We start from the raw sequence: 22079 nt of genomic DNA, 5'->3' as shown, positions 1-22079 counted from the left end.
ACAAGGAAAAAATTTAGGATTTAATGACTTAAATTCCAAAAATTAAATTGCAGAGAATAGAGATCTAACTTGAAAAAAAATTTTTTTTTATAATTATCAAAGTAAAAACGACTAGAAGCTTTTTTTTTTACTAAGCTATTAAGTATAAAAAAGTCTTACCCAAGAGCTTGTCGCGTAAAGAGTCTTTTGTCGTATAAACTGTAAATGACTGAACGTAAGGTATAAACGGTAAACGGATATAACATAGAAGCGGTGTATACCTACACTATATATATAAAAATATTATTAAGAGAGAACGAAGACTGTCTAGCTATAGCGTATACGCTATTGTTATTACTACAGAGGCCTCAAATGAAGTGTAAAATATTTAGCACAGTTCGCATTTAACGTGTTAAAGTTTGTATAGAAATGAACGGTTAATGACTAATGAGTGTTCAAGAAGCCCGGGTGTATATTAATAAGCAAGCAGTCATCGTGCACGAATGTGAGTACAACAAATTCTCGTCCTATTATTTAAAAAATAATAGAATTACAGAATATTTTCTAATAATAAAATAAGGTATAATTAACAATAATAATGATACAAATATGCAAAATATTATAAAACCGTAGATTAGGTTAAGCTTTCAATCGGTGTTTTGGTATAAAACATTCCTAACTATTCGACATAAATATGTAATGCAGGTTATACGACTACACTCAGTCCAGCGATGATCAGTTCTTCTGTGCATCCTCGTGTCACACCTTTCCTTCGGTGGCAGGATGTAGATGCATGGAGATGCGCAGAATTGTATTCTCTCGCGTTGAACAGAGTAAAGTGTAACTATTTCGGTAAGCTTATGAGTTTTTGACTCTATGAAAAAAAAATTGTTGGGAATTTGGGTTAGGTTTGATTCAACCCGGGCAAAACTAATTACTCTCAGAAACAATGTTTAAGAAATACAGTGCGAGAAGCCAGACTGGCGGATCTCCCATGCCGGGCATATAAGAAGGCAGAAAATCGGTAAACATGATATTATATGTGTATATATATATATATATATATATATATATATATATATATATATACAGTAATCCCTCATTATCCACGGTTGGGTCCACGATAACATATTATTAATGCGATTGCGATTGCGATAACGTTTTACTGTTATCACACGAACACTGTAGAAATTTATTTTTGACAATTGTAGATAATTGTTGTTATATCGCTATAGGTATAATACATATTATATATTATACATATATATACTTATTGCAGATAAACCAAAAAAGGTTGCCTACACATGCACGATTAATAATCGTCAACTGCTCAGTTGTAAGGTGTTATTTGTGCATGACACGTGTACAGCAGTGTTTAATAAATTTAGAAGTGAAAATATTTTTTAATGGCTTCTCGATCAATGTAAAATATCAACAAATAGATAATAAATAAATTAGTTGTATGGATTAAAAAATTATTAATTCATTTTTAAAATTAAAAAAATTTAACATAACCTCCTTTTTTACATTGATTTATGGTCACATTATCTGCGGTTTCGTTATCTGCGCAGGTTTGCTGGAACGTAATCTTTGCGGATAACGAGGGATTACTGTACATACTATATATGTTAAAAATGTAGTTATGAATGAACACAATTCGTTTGATACACAAATCACGCTTAGATATTAATTTTCTACTTCACCTATATCGTAGTTTTCAATTTCAGAATTGGCTGTCTTTACATTCACATACATACATAATACATAAAGTACTAGAGTAAAATCAACCAATCAAAAGTGAAGAACAACGATATAGGCTGGGTGTGGAAAAGATACTCTAACTCTACGATTGTAGGTCTAACGTGACCATACATAGATCGGTTATATCTACTTAGTCGTTGGACAGTACTATAAATTCCAAGACGACTGGTTTTAAAACCTGACCACGCGAACATGGAATCTTTTTGATTAGTCTGGTCAAATGTGAACCACTTAGCAAGCCTTAGCCCATTTGGGTGTAAAATAATAATCGTGAACCAACTCCATCCACTAAGTCAGGATGATAACCAGCACGTTGTACCTACATATTTTTAGATAAAACAAACGATGGCACGCGACAAGTCCATAATAGAGTGATGGTTAAAATAAACAGGTTCTACCTATATCGTACCATATGCTGTATTTGATCTAAAGGTCCTGCATTGTCGTTGGCCTGATATGGATAAAAAAGGTTAGGTTAGGATGGGTTAGTTTTAAATTAAATTACACGTTAGCCACGTTTGTAATACAATATTAGCTGCATGATACATTGACCTAAGATAACTCACGCTCTGTCTAATGCACTACATATTGCAACACACGTCGTATGAAACGATAAAATAGTTTTTTGTTGTACTTATTTATCTTTTACAATCAATACTTTGTAGTTTCGACATGCACATAATCCTGTAAAAACTTGAAGGAACAATACAAATAACGTGATTATTGTTATAATATGCATAAAATCAAAGGAATATTATTTATTTTTTAACTATTACCTATGTCGTAAATTAATACGTACATTTTACTTTATTGAGTGTACTTACTACTACAATAAATCCATAAATTTTTTGAAATATCAGATTTTCAAGTTTATTATATTTTAGTTCTTACATTATCAGAATATACATATATAATATATATATATAGTCAAAGATAAGCGTAAACTTTATTGTTTTTTAATATAAGGAGTTATAAATATTATAGCTCTCACTACAGCGTACTCTGGTGACTATAAAATGTAAATGTATATTTATATTTATAGTATATAAATTATTATACGAATAAATATTTTCGCGGTCTCTTGATAACTTTTTTGACTTTTATTCTTGTCCATTCTCATGGGAATGATATAAAATGTATACTTACGTGTTAGTGATAGTCGTGCCACATAAATATATAATTAATCATTTTCTAAAGAAAAACAGCTACACGTGAGACTATATCAGATAATCGATCCTTGAACTAATTTGTTTTATGAATAATTTATTTGTACCCCTAAGTTAGATAAATAAGAAAATATATTATAAGATAGGTCATCGATTTACGTCATGGACGCATGCAAAATAATTTGTACTTCAGCAACACCACCCTCCTGTGGTGTCAAATGATGTGATTTTGCATTATTTTGTTTTTAGAACATTTTCCATAAGGTAGGTATACGTATAAAAAAGTAAATAATCTCTCGTGATTTGTAGATGTAATAAAAATATGATATAAAGCGTGTATCGCAGAAATCTATTTTGGATATGACCTCTAAGAGACGACGAAAATAATGGTTCTATATTGATTATTGACGAACGACATTTGATATTAAATGCATACAAAAGTTACCACATAGTTAAAAGAATAGTTTAAAGATAGAGGAAGACAGGATACAGATGTCCAATGTTTAGATATCACCCCGGACCTTGGTGCAAAATAATTGAGTGTTGACAGTGTTGACGTAAGTATTAAATTTTAAAGTAATGATAAATAAACATTAAGCACGTTATTGAAATGTTGTTCAAAAATGTTTGAGAAAATAGTTTAGAAAATACGTGCAGGACGTATATTATACCTTATACGCTGTTGCAGAATAAATTGAAGAATGATTTTTTTAAAGTACTACCCATATCAGAAATTCAGAACTCTAAAAAAAGGCGCCGTTAGACGAACATTTTTGACACCCTAAAAAAAAAAAGTTTACAGAAAAACACAACGTAAGACCAATTTTATTATGTTTTTATAATTTATTAATAACTAGAATAACAATAAAAAATATCATTTGACCGTTATTATATAAAAAAATAAATTGAATATTAAATAAATTAAATATTATAAAAAAATATTAATCATTGATATTATAGATACATGGAAGAATGAAGTATAATGAATCACTTAAATACAATATAAATTATACTTATCGTTATCAATTAAGAATATAGACGTTAGAAATTTGAGCGTAATACTGTGGCTCACTATTATAGTGAAAAATAAGTAAGAACTATCGATTGTATAATCTACCTCATGTGCTTATGATCATGTGCTATTTTATCTGAAATTTATTACTCGACATCGATATCCCTACATTATACTATTTACAAAAATGATAATGGCTCATAATATTATGTATATTATATTTAGTATGAATTAAAATCTTCAAGATTATACACGAAATTCCTGAATATATTAACACTTCCAATATTTATATTTTAAAGTGCAACTTAAATTATACATAGTAAGTAGTTACTATATACTAAATAATATTACTTACCTACCTACATTTTTAAACTATTAGTATTTTGATGATTTAGATTCTGAAGTGATTGTTAAAGTGACTATTATTATAGGTTCGGTTTTATAGGTAGGTATATCAAAGTATATTTTTTTCGAACAATTATCGGTAACTGTAAAAATCTTTTGAAAGTGTTATACAGCTCATTAGTCTAAAAGAGTTTAGAATACATATATCATATGTATATTATATATTATATAATACTATATTTTTCAGACTTGAAGAATTTCAGATTTGTGAAATTTCCCAAGGTTTGTAGATAATAAATTAAACATTTTTTTTTTAAATCTGTAGAATAAATATGACTGAAAATGTCAACCTAATAGTTCATAATGGTTGGAATAACGTTGAATAGTTTCAAACGAAAATCTTATAAAAGTAAACTATTTATTATTTTTGTTTTAGTAACTGTTGTATAACAGTAGTTCTAATTAATATTTTATTGATTTTCCACTCATCTATTTACGTTTGACAATGCTTACGTTTCATTTTTCTGTATGCAGAGTAAAACAAAAAACAATGCTTTAACTTATTCCAAAAACAATGCTTTAACTTATTCCAAAAACAAAGCATGATGGAGACGTACAATTAAAAACACATTTTGCATTATATAAATATACCTATGTATCACATCAACATTATGCATATTATATATATATAACGTTCTTCCAATTGTAGTACGAACATTACAAATTTTTAGCATAAATGCATGTTATTCGTAAATGAATAAAAAATACAAGTTTTTAGATATCAAGAGCCTCTAGAATGAAAAAAAAAAATTCCCCTTTTTACATCACTCATACTAATTCTCATTTTATATTGCCATAGCACACTCTCGCTGCAAGCATTAATCCATTCTCTAGAAGAGAAAATAAAAACAACGGTGATCTAAATTAATTTTTTTTAACACTATGCGTATATAAGTTAAAGATTTATATACCTCCAGCTAGGTATACAATATTTTAAGTTTAAATTCTTAAATTTACATATTTTATTCATAATTTCTTTAATTTTTACCTAACCTAACCTTATCTAGTTTCTAAAAATCTTAAGACGTCTGTAATCTTTATAAATATACTTCAATTTTTTTCACTCTTCCTACACAATTCAATCAACATTAGTATTATTACATTTTACAATTGACTTCAAAGATTTCTAGTTGTCATAGAAAGTAGTAAGTATCTACACCGTGTTGTAATTAGTGTAGTAATCATTTACATCATGTCAGTAATTAATAGGTTTGCTCAACTTAAAATTGAGAATTGAAATCAAATATTATTTATTTTTTTTATTCATTATAATAAGTTTGGTTTTCATATATAATATATTATACTAAAATATTAATTAATCATTATTCCAATTATTTTTTTTTTCGTTGCAAATAAACTAAAAATATACCAAGCATTTTACTCAAGTATAAATTATTAATATATTAGTGTAACTCAATAGGAAAATAATAATTAATCAGAGTTAATTTGATCGAAAACCAGATAAATCTATAGTACTAAAAAACATGATAAATTAGTTCAAATACTAGTGAATAATTAAATATTTTATAAACGTTGATTACTGTAGTTAAGACCAAATGCTTGGAATAAATAATTTAACAAGTTGCTAAGCTGAAACTAATAACAAGAAATCTGAATTGTAAATAAATAATTCTCGTTATTATAATTTCAGTTTAAATCGTAATATTTTCACTCGGAACTAATAAAATATTCTAATGTTGGCTCAAAAAAGTATAAATATAGACAGAATTAAAATGAACAGTTAAATTCGTCATTAAACTTTAAAAAAAACATAATCATTTTTAGATTAAGTTAAATCTTCTTATTTGTATGAGATATTAGGGGAACAAAAATTAATTTAAAATGTAAAAAAAATTTATTGTTATATAGGAAAAACACACACTCGGCACTTATATGTTTTAGATTCTGAACGAAGAGATGAATGTATTGATTTTACAATGATGTGTGTGTTTTTTTTTTTTTTATGTTTGTATTTGTGTCTGTGTACAGCATAACTAGTCGAAATAATGCTTCAATTTAAAACTTTGGGGGTGGTTTCCGATGTAAAAGTGAATATCCTTGGTGCATTACAGAGGTCAAAAGTAAACATTTTCCAACAGTTTTCAAAAAAATCAAGAAAAACAAAAAAAAAATGACAGAAAAACGGGAATTTTTACGCAAAATCAGTTTTCGACCAAATCGATTTTTTTATACGGTTGTAATTCCAAAACTAATCACTGTAAATACTTGAAATTTTCACCAAATGTTTATGTTAGTATTATCTATATACAGTTTAATTTTCAAAAATGTTTGACTTTTTTGAGTTATTTATAGACCACTGAAATTTTAAATTTTTTTGAGAATTTTTTTTTGAAGTGTCGGAAAAAAACGCGACCAAAAAAACTTGAAAATTTAATACACGGTTCCTTATGAGTTATTCTTACTGTAGCTAAAAAAAATTAAAAATCGTAAGTCACAATTTTTTTTAATAAGCGTTTACAGTTCAAAATTTTACAAAATCTGTCGAAAACGCGAAAATTTGCAAGTAATTTTGAAGTTGAAAAATCATTAAATTTTTTGCGTTCATAACTAAGGATTAAAAATACAACACTATTTATATCATTTATATAAATCAATACCTAAGATTTGAGAATTTAATACAAGGCTCATAATATAGTTTTGCAATAGCAGTTGAAAAATAAAAGAAATATATAGCCACATTTTTTTTACATGCATTCAAATTTTAGTTTTGACAACATACGTAAAAATCACTAAAATTCGCAAATTATTATAAGCTAGAAATTCATAAAAAAATTTTCTTTTTAAATCTAAGATTTGAAAATTTAATACAAGATTCCTTACAAATTTGTCAATCTTTATCACAAAAAAAATGTCAACCGGAAATTCAAATTAAATTTTTATTAGCATTATTTGAATTTCAAATATTGACAAAAATTCGTCAAAACCATGAATATTTGTAAATTATTTTGTAGTTCAAAATTCATAATATTGTTTGTATTTATATCTAAGGTTATAAAATTCAACATTAAGTTTTCCATAAGTTTTGCTTCAAATAGCTATAGAGAAAATTTGAAGCGTCATTATAGGAAAAATGTTTTGAGCGTTTGAGTTTTAAATTTTAAAGTGTGTAATGATAACGATTTATCCTCAAACCAGGTATTCGTATATATCTATGATAATATAAGGTATTATGAATTATGATAACTACATGATAACTACACTAATTGATTAACCATGCCTTATGCAAAATGCGTCTTAATTGACAAATCAAATATTTGTTTCAAAATAGAATATATGACAATATTTAAATATAATATATCCTAGACTGACAAATCATCTCCGTTCAGAATCGTTTTTCGTATACAATGATACCTATCATTGCATTCAAATTTAATCCCATCCATCACAGTAACCTACTGTACAGCAGAGCGACATCCACAACTTACCCGCTTATTGTTTTAAATAGTTTTTATAATTGCCATGTTAGGTTATTTCGTAAAAATAACATTATTTCTAAAACTAATTTCAATTTCAGAAAACGTTTACGTATAAAACCTACAATTTTATTAATACCTTAATAAATACGTATCAAATAAAAAAAGGTATAGTAGCAAACCAAGTGGTATGTCATTAAGTTATTAATCAACAAAAAAGGTCGTGCTTAATTAATCAATAATTATTACTCGAAAATACAACATGAGCATGTGAAGTGTTCTCATTATTTTCTGATGATTTATCTTTTACACAGATGATTCATCAAGATCAGAAGAATTTAAAATAAAATTTACTTACATTGATTCCTATTACATAATAAAAATCCTAAAAATCAGAATTTAAAAAAAAAAATTATTAAAGGGATAAAATAGAAGTGAGTATGTTAAATGTGAATCATTCTGTATACTGTATTAAATAAACTTAAACGCTATTATACTGCGGCAGTGGCGTACCCAGGGGGGGGGGGGGCTTAGGGGGCTTCAGCCCCTCCCATTGGCCATGTTTTGGAATACATTTTATATTAAAAAAGACAAAGTACAAACCATGATATTTCTAAAAAACGGTATTGAATACAACGTATTATCTTTAGTAACAATGACCTAGTATAAGCAAAGCATAAACGTTGTGTTTATTATGGTACCGAATACCGATATACTTAGATTTAGCCCCCCCCATTCGAAAATCCTGGGTACGCCACTGTACTGCGGTATAATAATAAACAACGAAAGATTGATAAGGACATGGCCATATTGCGTATACAAACTTGTATTTTGTACTTACGTAAAAATATATTTGTAATTTTTGTCATGAGAGTACGAGTTGACGAATGATAATGAGTACTAGAAAATGGTGGGATTGAAGATAAAGCATGAGCGTACATTTTTCATGGCGATCGATAATAATCAAGAAAAAAATCATCCTAAGCGGATCACTTAATTTTATTTATTATCCTCACGATCAATAACCATTTTTTACCAACGAACGCGTAAACAATATACATTTTAAAAATAAATCTCACTCGGTATCAAATACTTTTTTTTAATAAGCAAAATACAAGGCACCTCCACACGATCATACAGTTACTTTTCTTGATATATCTTATGGTATTAGTACAAAAAAGTTTAAACAGTTTTAGTTTATGTATTTTTTAACCTCTAGAGTTCTTTTAACAATGCTCTTTAGATATTGTCGCACTGCCTATCTTTACTATCTAAGCAAACACTTCATGAAATGAAGTAAAAAACTAAATCTTGTACATACGAACCATCTGGAAGTATCGTATTACGACGACGACGTTATCTTGAAAATGCGCAGGTAACATTTTATTAGGTATAATATATTATTATTTTCCACTATATAGCTAAACTCAGATATTTCTTTGCGATACATATACTTCATATTATACATCAGTTTTCAATTACCAGCGTCCTTATTTACGGTAAACGAAATATTTTTAACTCTCGTCCTAGAATCTATAGATACATATTATCCCCATTACACATAGTTGTCTTTTACTAAAACTTTAAACCGCTGGAAATTTGATAGGTACTTTAATGGCACTTACACAAAATATAAACTTAACAATATACATATTCTATATAAACTAATACCAAAAGTATAATATATGAGTGCCAGAATAATAATTCAATTTGCGGTCAATGTTATTATTATTTTTCACTGATAAACTTTACGAATTTGGACCATACTCAAATTAGTTAATGCTTATCTTACAACGCATATGTAATGCGAACAATAATTAAACATTTCTTTAATTCGAAAATTGGCTTGGCCGAATGTAAATAAAAAGTGTTATTTGGGTCATGTAGTTCAAATAGTCCAATCATCAATAATTAACTATATTTTTTCACGAAGTTATTGTATATACACAATAGTTACTAAAATGACTGGATATATCACATTGTTAAATTATTATATCTGAGTTAACAGGACATACTCGTTTTACTTCCAGCGATATTATTGTACCTTGTACGGAAATAAACAAACGTGTTAAGTAATCTAAGTGGATTGTTAGTAGAAAATTGAATCGGATGGATGTTATTGACAAAAAATATTATTGTTCAGTGATGAGACACAAATCACAATATCATATACGAATAACGAGTATAATACGCCATTATTGCCATACATTTTAAATCAAAATCTTATTGTAAACAGAAGGCGGGAAGATATGGAATCATTATTGTTTGCAATAAAATCATCATTTTTTTTTATATTTTGTACTTATAACAAATTATTGTGGTATTTTCATAGCGATTCATCAATTAATTAATATTTACGCCCGATAGCTTTTACAACGAAACGTATGACGATAGCTATAAGAATATAATTTAACGAGTTTTCAAACTTGAATGCTTTTCGAAAGTTTTGTTCGTTTATAACGCGATGTACGATGTAACTATTGTCAAGAATATAAAATATGTTCACTGCAAATTAGTTAGACATTACTTATTAGTCATTATTAAATTTAATGTAATAATATTAGGTTCTATTAAATTATCCAAATGATGGATGTTAGAACGCAAACGAGTGTCGTAAAAATTTTATTATAACCGAATCAAATACAGATTTAAAAACAATATATAATTTAATAATAATACATTACACTTAAACGCAATTATTGAATAGGTATCTTGTAATAATCAAGTGTCGTACATTTTTAGAATTTATCACGCCATACGTCAAATCATTAAAATATTAAAATTATTATGTGAGGTGGACGGCGGTGATAGATGATGATAATATAATACAAATAGAGTTTTAAAAAAAACAATTTCTACGATGGGCGGTGTGCGACAATAAAAAAAAAATATACCTATACAATATAATGTGTCGGTCGTCGAAAATCATACGGATAATTTTTTTTCATCTCTATAGAAATCTGACGGTAATACTCAGAACAACCGGAACAGAGAAGCGTTTATTGACCCTGCAGCCGTGATGAAATGACTAAAAGTTACTTCATTTTTTACGTGTGCCACCAAGTAGTGCAATCACAAATATCGAATGTTCCATTGTCTGGCGTCACGCCGAACCGCCTAAAATGAAATGTTTGCATAACCACATATAGGTACCTATTGTTTTTTTGGCTCACAGAGAAAAAAACGAATCTATTTGGACTATCTTAATGATTTTATTATATCATAATGTGAACTGTCTGCGATAACGAATAAAAATTATTTTAAAAAAAATATTATATTGTGTTACCGAAGAAGACTCGTCCGTCTCAAAGAAGTCTAACGGTCAAGTTATTAAAAAAAAAATTAAATTACTAGTAATATATTATGATATCATACAAATTAATAACACATTTCAGTTTAATAGTAAGTAGTTAGTACTATACATGCGCGATATAAGACTCGCAGTGCTTTCTTCAGTGAATGAGGAACTAAAAAACGTTATCCAAGTTTCTATACGTACGCCAAACACGAGAAGTTATGTAAAGTTTTACGCGAAAATTAAATGAGAATTGACGTACAATAAGTTCATTCACAAGTGTAAATATTAGATAATAATATTATGTACCTATAATATATGAGATTATAACTGCAAATAAGCTGTCGGCATAAGTTTCAACTTTTTAATAAATTATGACTTTACCTTTAAAAAAATGTCTGTATGTATACGTTCATGTGAAGTAGTTTTCGAAATTAACTATAACCATTTAAATTAATATTTTACTGTTCTTGTTTTTTTTTTTTTACAACATTTTTAAAATTATATTTTTTTGACGACTTACGTGTAATTATTATTTATTCAAAGTTAATACAAAACTACATATGAGTTGATTCTTTTTTTTAATTTTCTATAAAAATCAATGTTTAACCACACGTCACTTACGCACCAATTTCCAGGCCTAAGTATGAATTGATGCGGAAAAGAATTTGTGTTTTAACTAACTGATATATTTATTCTTATTTATACATTTTATAGGGATTCGTCCGTCATATTCATATACCTCGTGCAGTCGTGAAGTTATAATTATTCCCATTCCCCATATTATGTAGCATTAGGTATATAGCTAAATGTTATGCTAGTATTTACTATATTCTGTTCGGCGAGAGGACACACCTGCAGCAAGAGTAACATCCCGCCACAGGGGAAATTATTTCGATAGCAGCATGAAGTGGTGGGGGAGGTAGAAGGGGGGAGGGGAGGAGAAATGCGCAGAATCGGAGTGTTCTCTTATAACGACTATACACTTACTAAAAATTGTTTTATACATCAATATTAAAATATTATAATTTTTTTAAGTAAGATCGCTCCACGATACAATTGCCGGCTAAAATGTAATACGTTGTTGGTATATACATGCACAGATACATATATATCAGGTATTTGTATATTATAATACCTACCTAATATATATATATATATAAGACATATTCAAATTTAAAAGTATACACGGTGATGTTAGGTTAAATGCATTAATTAAATGTTCGATAATCAAGTATATATTATGAATCAAGTACTTGACATTGACAAACGCGCGTTTCAATGACTACGACGGTGAGACGAAACTCCACGTGCAAGTCCGATGGTATTGTATTGTAATATTATATATATTATATAATAATGTAGTCGTGGAGCGGAGACCTATATATAATACGATATTGAATGACTGCAAAAAAGCGTGGTGCCGATGCTGTCATATCGCCTACACTAACCCCCCCCCCACCCTACCCTGCCCGTGTAACCCAATGTATAGTCCTGGCGCGTTCGAGTTATTTTTTAATTGAAGCATCCTGCAGGACCCGACCGATCCATCACGGGATAAAACAATATAGTATGATGTGTACATGCGCGGCGAGAGACTGAAGAGAGAGACAGAAAGAGAAAGAAATATATGCACATTGTTTCGTGCAGTTATATAATATGTATCATACATTAGTATCGTGATGATTGAACTACTAGCGGAGAGGGAGCGACCATCGAACTATATGGAAGTGATGAGAAAAATATTATTGTACATCATAACGCATTACGGGCATGTGTGTGTGTGTGTGTGGCACTTTAATTATTTTGTGCATTACATCATATTCAATTTAAAATCCGCTGATCCGTATATTATATTTTTATACGGCGCGACAAACATAAATTATCATCGATCAGTTTCTTGGGTTAATTAGAAATGTATATCCAAAAGGGATGTGATATGTACAGATATAGCATTCGCAAAAAACTCAATCGGATATACATTATCATTAATATTGAGATGATGAAGAACGATAAAACTAGAATAGACATTTACCCGATCGTCGTTGCGTGCAAATAACGATGTTTGGAAATGGAAAAAAAATCGGATTTTGTTTTTTTAAGTCACTTCACTAAACGATTGCCCTTTTCACGGTGTAGGTAACGATTTCGTGCTCTGTCTCAATTTAGACAAAAATAAATTTCAATAACAGGTGTCCGAGGTTTTCGAAGTGAATATCGTTATACACACACCACGCATGTCGATAAAATTCCAATATTTGTGTATATTATACGTAGATACAAAATGTTTTTTGATGAGGAATCTCAAACCTAACGTCTCTACGGAATGTTTATCATCCGTAGAATATAATGATCACTAGCTCATTTGTTGGAAATATAAACTCGTTTGCAGCTTACATATTTAGTAACGAAATACCAAATACGGTTTAATGCAATTATCACATTTTTTTGTTAATTTAATGATGAAATTGTTTACACAAGTTAACTCGTACAAAAGCATTTAGCCAAAAATTTAATATCCTCATTGTATTCTGAGTTCAGGAAATAATGAAAAAGCAACAAAAACTTTTAACCTTTTTTATGTATTCATTATTATATTATAGTAAAAGGGTGTGTGAGATTAAAAAAGGTTATATTTTGTGGGAACGTGACAGCGTGAAAAATCTCTATTAAAACACGTACATAGATAATAAATGTTTTTTGCTTACGAATCTGTTTATTCAAAATTTAAGCTTTAAATAACATAATATAATCTCTTAAAATTATACCAAGTGCTTTATACGCACTTTTCTAAATTAAATTTCTGCAAACTTAAAAAAGAACCCTATGCATTGAATAAATTGAAAATACACCACTTAGAAGAAACTATTCATATTTTGTACCTACCTACCTAATTTTAATTTAATTTCAACTATTTCTCATGAAATATTTTATTTAGTCGATATTTCAGGGAACGAAAAATCGTGTGTTACAATTTTATTAATTTAAGAGTACGCAACGCACAGTAAGTGCGACCAGCAACCGACTAGCTGTTTTAAAAAATAATGTACATTATAGGATACAACGGAATAAACCCAGGTCCAGATGCCATACATAATGCAACAGTAATTCTACTGCTGCAGTCGAGTCCGTTTATTACGAATTTGTTAAAATATTTATCTCTTCATCCCTTCGAAACCAAGACAAAATTGTTATAGCCTTATAGGTACCTACACTACACCAGCGGATTAGATTTACGTTCTTTTACACGATAAGTGTATAGAGCGTAATTCCACAGTATTATCGTGGGCGTGTGCACAATAATACTATAAAAGCGTGTTGGTTATAAGCGCGGTGAGCACATTTTCTTGACACGGGAAATTTGTTACACTATCAATTTTACCGCCGACCAAAAGCCACTCACCAGTCACCAGCACTTTCAAAAGAAATTACTGTACATAATTCATAACTGAACGATAAAATACAATATAATTCAACATGTATTATATTTAGAACGCGCGATTTGTTATCTATACGCGTCTGTTGTGTCTTGTGTGTGCGCGCCACGCGATCAAATAACACTTAAAGCATCATGTCTTACACAATTATTATTATACACATATACACGTGTTATGCGAAACGTTACCGTAAAACGGGGTGATTAGAGTATTTGAGGTGAATCGGGTCAAAAACTTTTTTTTATAGTATTTATTGGTTACAGAAAATTATGAGTCGTAATCAATTTTAGTCTTAACTGTTTAATTAACCGGAACAATTTCTGTAAAATTTATATTCCATGAGATATTGTAAAACCGATTTTAATATTATAATTAATAACGCCAAAACCACAAAACTGTTACAACTCCAAAAAGAGCTGATCGTGGATCTACACGTAAAACGTTTGTATGAACATTATGATATATATTTTACTCTAACTCTACAGATTTCACTTTTTCAGTAATATTTTTCTTTATATAGGCTTAGAAATACGCCAGACATCGTAGTATCTGGAAATTCCCTCGCTGCAACTACAAATAATTGGTGTTTTAGTACTGTTTGAACGTATTATAAATTTATTATAAATATGCTTTATCGTTGCTGTATAAATAAAAGACGTTAAAACTAAATTCAATTTGAACCCAAAATGTATACGATATCGGTTATGCGTGTTCTTTTAATATTTAAACTATAACGAAAAATATTAAATCATGACTCCTCGTTCATTTTAGTTTGAAAGATGGAAATAACTTGACTGGGCTAATATTAATAAGCTCCTCGGCGATCGAAATTACTAGTCTTCATAATTATTTAAAACTCAAAAAGGTATAAGTATGGGTTGGTTGTAAGTAAATTATGTTCAAATGCCAAACTTAGATGGATCGATTTTAAACAATAAAAACATTAATACATAAATTAAAATGTTTCAGCATTCGATTAATAATTAAGTATTTATAATATTACAGTTAATTTTGTATAGTTTACAGATATATTGGGAAAATACATATATATAATATTGAATAACTTATTAAGCTTTGCCTTTGCGTGACAAACATCAGTATACTCACGCTTAATAAATCGTGATCAAAACGCCTCGAAACATATCTGGCGGCGATATAATATTATTATTTATCATATGTTATTATATTTGAAGAAAAAACATTTAAAGAACGCTGCAGCAGTCCGTTGAAACTCGAGGTAAAAAAATTTCATTCAATGGGTTTTAGGAGTATTACCAACGTTTGTAAATTTATAACACCGAGAAATCGTATAAAATATTATATGTTGTTTCGATATGGAATAATGTCACGTTAACTTCAATATACTTATGTACATAAATTATATACACTTTAATACACATGAGGCTAACTATAACAACCTCTAACCGTGGCCCTAGGTGGTGAAGCCAGAATTTCAGAAAAGGAAGGGTACATTCAAGAATAAATTTTTTTTTTACTGTTACATATTATATTTTATAACATATATTTAAAAATATGTATGCCAACATAAACAAGTCCATTAAAATTATATCTCATTGTCATGGTTTTAAACTTATAACCATCATATTCTCCACTATTTATTTCATATTCGTATGGCATATTCTCTTTTTAATCCACACATCAGCCAATTTGTGCCCTACGATTACTGTGCCTAGCTATAGGGTTTATTAAAAATTGACATTGAAACCACAGAATACTGATAACATTTTATTTTCGACAAAAATACAAAACCAATAAAGCCAAAAAAAAATATTAGTAGGTACTTAACTATATTATATATTTACCTATAATATTATAGCTAATATGTGGCATAACGCCCATGTCCACTTATTCTCCTCCCTTGGTTACGTTACTGACGGCTCTGTTTCTGTCGGTAATATTATTACGAGATGAATAATTATTTCACAGACGGGTGGAATAGTATTATGTTGGTGAAACTAAACCTTTACGTATAAAATATAGCGTAGGTACCTACTTAAGTTATTAATTTAATTTGAAACTACAGCAAAAAACTTATTTTGAAATAATTTTGAGTTTACTAAACCCTTTCCGTTTATAGGATAAAAATTTATGATACGTCACGAGACGGTGGGTACTTAAGCTTTAAAAAAAAACAATCACAACGTTTTAAGGGTTTCAAAAGACAGCGGCTCTTCTGCCCGAGACACCATAATAGAGTAGGGCACATCGAAGGGGAGGAAGGGGTGCGGTATTTCGACAACCCAACGCCGGATTCGAACACAATATTATGATACAGGTGAAGGGGGTATACACAACCACCGTGGCTTACCTGTTGGTGCACACACACATGGTTAGAGGTATAGAGACACTCGGTTTTATGGGACATTTTTACGCAACGACAAAGCGACGACCTATTGAGAACGATTATAATGTTACAGGCAGGTAGGTACCTATAGGGTACTGACCGTCCCGCGCGTCTCATTACGTGCGCCCGTTCGAACGTAGCAATCCAGCGCGCGCGCGCGCGCACACACACACACACACACCTATGACGTCGTGTAAGAGGTCTTACGAAAATTTTCGGCGACAAAAACGGTGGGGATCGCGTCGGGAACAACCGTCGCGCGTGATGAACCCCCCCCCCCCCACCACATTTTTCGCACAAAATCCGAAAGGCCCCGAAGATGGTACACCTCCTCAAATTCTGTGTTTAGTTATCGTACGTCCATGATTACAGTATTCAAGATTTGCAAAACGAGTGGCGCTCGTTACGGATCGTGATAGGATAGTATCTATACAAGACACATGTGCGATATATCAGCAACACGTACCGAGCCGGTACGTGAGTACGTGACCATAAGATTACCACTAGACTACGTTCAAGCACGCTTATAGAATCAGATTATCGCGCCGGTTCGACCCCGTCGGTCGTCTGAGAATCGCGCAAAAACGATATCTGCCCATCGCGCGGGAATTTTAGAGGAGGATCAACAATTATAATATCGTTTTGAATAATATTGCTATTAAGGTGCTGCTTATGGTGTGGGTCGGCATGCGGTATATAGGTACCGATGTGGGTATGATAAACGCGCGACTGTTCCACCGTCCGGTTGGCTTGCCGCGAACGCGTTTCCGTAAATCGTAAATCGTTTTCATTATTCCTGTTCCATTCGGACGTATGCAAAAAAAAAAACACCTACCTACTAAAATATTAGTTAAATGACCTTAGATTCGATTGATACAAACTGTGCGCGTAACATTTAAATGTTATGCTACGATAGAATATTTCAAGTCAGTATACCTAATTATATTATAACAACGATAACGAGGATAATAACATTAAAAATAATAATTATAATTATAATAATAAGGGTTGATGGTACTCACGGTCTAAGAACAAATTAATGTGCGTCAATGCGAAGATATCGTATCGAGCGGTTACGCACGTGGAGCCGGTGCGTGTGCCGAGAGTGTCGGTAACCGGTATAGTGGTAGAGAGCGGGCACACGGAAAACGAATGCGACTGCTCCTGCGATGAGTCTACGACCGTGTACGTGGTGGCCAACGGTGGTAGTGTGCCGGTGGTGACGATGGCAGCGGCGGCTGTGGCGGCGACGTTGGTGGTGGTAGTGGTAGTCGACGTGAACGCCGGCGGCGAGCTGCTGTAGTCCGCTCTTGCTGCCGTTGATTCTGTCACCGCTTCGTCGGTGTGCGTGCGTGCGTGTGCACGTGTACGTGAGCTCGTGTGTGGAATGTGTGTGTGTGTGTGTGTGTGTGTGTGTGTTGCGCGCGCACGCAACGTGAAAAGATAATAATCACAACGACTCGGACGGTCCCTCTGCCGCCGCCGCGTGTACGTACGTGTGACGGTAACGTTCGAGCTAGCGTGCGCGCGCGCGCGCGCTCGAGGTACACGCAGTTAGCGGCGCGGACGGGGTGAGAATCTGATCGGCCGCCGCCGCCACCGCCGCCACACACACATACACGCACACGCGGCATACGGCACACACAATCGATAGCGGCGGCGAGCGCGAGAACCCAAAGGACCGACGGACGGACGGAGATGACAGAGTGGCGGATTTTTGCGGCCGGTAAACGCGAAAGACCTACCTCAACGGTGGTCGTACCCAAGTTATGGTATACCTATGACGTATACCTAATACCTGTCCCAATACTTGTATGCGTTTTTCAAAAACGAGGCATGACAAAAACAGTATAATAATATTCACATACCGAGAATTATTATAAGCTATTCAAATTTTCTAAAATTCAAATAATATTATTATTTATTATGATATTATTTACGAACGTCCATAAATTATGCAATATAGCTGTAAAGTGTAAATAGTAAGCTCCTCTGACAAGAGACGAATCCGCGACGCGTTTGGTTTCCGGTCATAAGACTGTGTGTGTGTGTGTGTCGTGTACTCCTGTGTGACAGGGTGGGGAGGGGGTGAGTATAGACTAAGGGTTCATCGACCTCATCGGATAGATGCGATTGGCCCCCTGTTGATATTACATTCTATGTGTGGCGCAAATATACGTATTATTATTATTATTGTTATTATTATTATGTGCATTATTGGCAAAACCAACAACTACCTCACGATTTAATACGCTCGACGATACGCGTCTGCATTCATACGACAATTATTATTGCACCATCACGTCATCAACCGTCATCTGTCGTTGATCATTGAGCATTTGTGCGAGTAACCGGTTTATAACCGCATGTAATATAAACAGTGCTGTTTGGTGGGAGAGGGATAATCCATACATTCATTTTCTATTTCTTTTACGGATCGCAGCGGTGGCGGTAAAATTGAGTCCGGCTTCATTTTGCCGTAACCGCCACCGGTACCGCTGCAGTGTGTGGCGAACTTTAATAAATGTTCGGTTTTTCTGGTGTAAAAATATGTTATATAATATCCAAAATATTTTTACTTACCTAGTACCCGCAGAAAAAAATTAATCGTTCAAGTCCCATAAAATACAGCAATGAGAAATAGCAATATGCACCAATGGTTCATATTATCAACGTTTAAAGATTTTGTTTAATGTAAAATTTATTGATAATTTATCAATTTTATGTTTTTTTTAAAGTGTTTTTTATTTATTTATAATATTGTTATGGTGTGATTGATGCTGGAAGGCTAAACCACCACGATAATGTGTTAGTTTTGTGAGACCCCTTTAATTTTTTCTTCCTTATCAAGCACTGAATATACGATATATTATATTATATGACAGTAAAAGTACGACTATAATATGAGTATAATATATACCATCAGAAATATTCCATTATGCTAATGGAAAAGACCAAACCTCCTACATGCAATTCCTTCATTACAGTCAAACACATCATCATCCACTGCCAAAACTTCACGGAGAACTAGAAGAGAATGCGAAATACCAGACAATCTATACGAGGCTATAGAACCCTATGCTAACACAGAAAAACAATCACATTTAAAAAAAAAATTGAAATGTACAACTTACTTAAACTTAATTTACATTATTCTTTAACATCATTGTAAAAACCCCTTATGTACATAACTATTTAATCTAATTGTAAGCTAATAACCATAACGTTGATGCTGTAACAATAAAGAAAAAAAATAATAATATTATGCATGAAATATATTGATTTTTAAATATACAGTTGAACTTGGTTAATTCATACTTATTTCGCTCAAAATCGTCAAAATCTCGAACTTTTTTCTGGCTCATAGAATTTCCTATTATTTTAATATCCTTGGATAACTTGAATTGTTAGATAAGTTGAACTTTTTATCCGATCCATCCAACTTTGAGTTAACCAAGTCCGATTGTGTACTCGTCTTTGACTCTATAAAGAATGTAAAAATTAATGTATTTTGAATAATTTTCAATGTGCGGTAAGCATTCACGATATCTTTACGTATTTACTACAGTATAATGTTGAAAGGAAAGAAAAATAAATTGTATAATATCAAAAGAATAATTCATTAGTTTAATGATAACTGTTTTTAAATGCGGACATTTTACAGGTAGGTATATATTTGTAAAAAGTAAAAACTGAAAATGGTCGATGTCAAACCAGATTTAAATGTTTTAAAAAGAATAATGCCGATTAAGAGCTTTTTTTATGATATGAATATCAGTTAGTTATATATTATGTATATCATGTAGGTAAATAAATAAATTTGGAAATAAACTTACGTCCAAATTTTTTTCAATTTATCTCATCAACCAATTTAGGTAAATACGTCTTTTTAGAAGAATGTATTATTAATTTAATACTAAATATAAAAATAAAATTTAACAATAATAATTTTATGTCTATATTTAGGTTTCATCATTATTCGCAAGATTATACAAAAGAGCAGTAGAATAATATTTATAGAAATTTTTATGAAAACATATAAGTATACAGTGGTGTATCGGGTAAAAAATTCGTGGGTTTACCTAACCAATTTTAAAAACATATTAGGTTCCAAAAAAAACCTCCAGCAAACGATTCAGCGATATACAGTTATTTGATTACAAAATACATTTGTAATTTGTATAACAATTTACATTTCTTTTACTGATAATTTAAATATTTTGAATGATTATTATTATTATTTAATTATTTAAATTTAAAGTAATTTTCATAATAGATCCTTTTATTCTTCTAATTCTTGTAACATATATTTTTAAAATTTTAATATAAACCTATGTTTAACTAATCAAATATTCACATATTCTTCTGGTTTCCAATCTTTTAATTACGGGCCATTTATATTTATAAATTATAAGGCAAAAAAATAAATATAACATTTGTTTAAAGTCAGTTTTACACACAGTTTTGTAAAAATATCGTTCATCAAGCTAAATCTCTTTCGCATTCCGTGGTTGAGCATGGTAGAGTTTTTCAACAACTCATTAATTCTGGCATATATTTGCTCAATTATATATTTTAAACATCTACTGAAAGCCTAAACCTGTTTATAGCATTATCTTTATTTAACATAAACGATTACACTATCGTTTTATCTCGGTTTCTTCATATCTTAAATCCACATTTTTCTCCAACATTTTGAAACATCTAAATAATCTCTAATAACTTTTAAACCTTGTTCTAAAAGTCTTGGTTTTAAATTATTAGTTAACTTAGTATTAAATTGATTCTTATTCAGCTTAAAATTATTAACGAACTTAATGTTTTTAAAAGTCATTTCGTCGACTTCTTTCTTTGTTTCTATCATATTATATTTACCACATGTGTCTTTGAATAAAATTGTTTTTACTAATTAAACATTATTAGTCAAAAGAAAAAAAAATCGTAACACTTACACTTTACGCTTCGTCAAAAACATAATATGTTCTTATTTTAAAGTCATTGACGTCGACCAGGGAACTTCGTGTTTTTTTGGAAATAATTAATAATATAATATATATTATACCTTTATGATAATAATTAATGATATACGTAGTATATAAAAATATTATTGGAAAAGTATATAAAAAAACATAATTGTCACACTGAATATCCTCAGAAAACATAGTGTACGCTAGGGCTTCCCAACCTTTTTATGTTATAAGGCCCCCTAAATTTAATGTAAAACC

At 30.7% G+C, this 22079-nt stretch overlaps 1 protein-coding gene across 1 annotated transcript in view; it reads right to left on the bottom strand.

Moving 5' to 3' along the window:
* LOC107163126 ((11Z)-hexadec-11-enoyl-CoA conjugase-like) overlaps positions 1-18155 on the bottom strand; it is a 54831-nt gene extending 36676 nt beyond the window's left edge. The window contains exon 1 of the mRNA XM_015510382.2: positions 17877-18155. The gene's annotated coding sequence lies outside the window, so the exon portion shown is untranslated. The remainder of the gene's footprint in view (positions 1-17876) is intronic.
* Between the last annotated feature and the right edge of the window lie 3924 nt (positions 18156-22079).

The sequence above is a fragment of the Diuraphis noxia genome, unplaced genomic scaffold (genome assembly GCF_037042655.1).
Source record: "Diuraphis noxia isolate RWA-SAM2 unplaced genomic scaffold, SU_Dnox_SAM2 contig0004, whole genome shotgun sequence".
Taxonomy (NCBI): domain Eukaryota; kingdom Metazoa; phylum Arthropoda; class Insecta; order Hemiptera; family Aphididae; genus Diuraphis; species Diuraphis noxia.
This window is presented reverse-complemented; position numbering and strand designations above follow the sequence as displayed.